This window comes from Halyomorpha halys, unplaced genomic scaffold (assembly GCF_000696795.3).
Source record: "Halyomorpha halys isolate HHAL.00 unplaced genomic scaffold, Hhal_1.1 Scaffold157.1, whole genome shotgun sequence".
NCBI classification, from domain to species: Eukaryota; Metazoa; Arthropoda; class Insecta; order Hemiptera; family Pentatomidae; genus Halyomorpha; species Halyomorpha halys.
Window position 1 is genome coordinate 2,077,437 of NW_027114029.1, and position 1,939 is coordinate 2,079,375.

Sequence of the window (1,939 nt, forward strand, 5' to 3'; positions counted from 1 at the left end):
TATATATAGATTGAACAGCAACCGTTCCTGTTTAACCGTTCGCTTTGAACAGCCCTGATGAAGCTCTGCAAAGTGAGGCGAAACGTCGGACATTAAAATAGTTTTAAACTATTTGTTCTTTTTTTTACCGCAACCCTGACCATCTTCTTATATTTAGAATAAAAAATAATTTATTATTCTGGGACTAGGCCTCTTTAGAACAATTATAAGGTAATTTTAATTTTATAACATATATTGACCCAAAATAGACTGGCCATAACTGACTAAATACATTAAAAAACAAAATGATAGTTCCATCTGTACTATTATAATATCGGATTAGATTGGTGAAGTAAAAGGTAATTAAATAGAAGGGTTTTAAACGAGGGAAGGGTTGGTACATGACGTATGTTAGAGGGAATGGAGTTCCAGTGATATATAGCTTAGGTAGAAACAGATTTGCAATGAAAAGGAATACGTGCAATATTTTTTTTTCTCGTACAGGATGCCACTCCCCACACTTGACAACCATACATCAGTAATAGCAAAAGTACAAAATAACATCTTAAGCAAATTCATTCCGATATAAAACATTTACATTCAGCTTGGAGAACTTTTTTGCCCAAAATTTGTGAGAAAAAAAACAGAGATTCAAATGACGATTCTTTCACAACCAAGGTACTGGTATTGAAATCTAGTAGTCCTAATATTTGGGAACAATTGATTGAAAAATTATTTTTCTACATAATTTAAAATTTTCATACGTTTTTGCAAAAACTGGAAAAATAGGAGCTACCTTTTCTTTTTTTTTTTACCAAAAAACTTTCAATAGTACATTTTCACATATTAATGGTTTAGCACTAATGTACAATGATCTTGAGCCGAAGATATTCCACACCACAGAGTACCTCCGCCAGTATCGGCCCAGACAAAGGCCGAACTCGAGGTGACGTCCCGTAGATGACCCGGGTGCAGATAAGCCGTGACCCTTGTCGGTGACCCATTGATGTCACAACCTTATCTCTGACCCCCGTCTTCAATTCCTCTCCTCAGGGCGATACCAAGGCACTCGAGCAGAAACATCTTTGCATACCTTCCCAGTTATCTTGCCTAGGGTCGTGATGGACATTATGACATGGAGAAATCGTGTGGTATGTAATTGTATATGGAATGGTAGTTGCCACTACTTGTGCTTCCACTAGTGTGCATTATGCATCACCAATTCAGGTAGTGATACTTTGAACGTTTTCAACTTTGAAAAAAAGTAATTATAGGTTTCTGATGTGAAAGTTTCGGTTAGGTTTGAGAGAGATCATAGGCTACTAAATCATTTCCTCCAACATTAGAGTTCGAAAATGTAAAGAGTGGCTGTGTTGTACATGACGTGGTTTCTGTATTGATTTAATTTACTGGAATATTAAAAAAAAAAAAAAATCATATGGGTGGCGGGAGTCATGCATCTTAATATCTTAAAGAGGTATATACAATCCATCCTACCTGGTTGACATTATTTCGTGGATGACTCAATGAACTTCAACTGTTCATCTTTGGCCTCATCTCAAAATATAATGCCTAAAATTTTGAAGGCAGATTAATTTTCGTTTTATTAGTCTATTATATTGGTTCATAATACCAAAAACCATCATAATAAAGACTCAGCAAACTTGAAACTTGAATACATAAAAAAGCCATTGGCTACAAATTAGCTATCGGAACTTGCCTGATTATAATAGCCATTTTATTGTGGGTATTGGCGACACTGTTTTTTAAAGATTTTTTTTATTAAATTCTTAATGGTGGAATCTTTAATTTTAAATTGGCTTTAATGGAATAATTTAACAATTTTTCATTCAAAATTATATTCAAAAAGGTCACTGACAGTCCAGGACAATGACGAAATATTTAGTTGGTTTTAGAAAAATATACTTGTTTATAGGTTCTGTAATTTATTTTCACACTA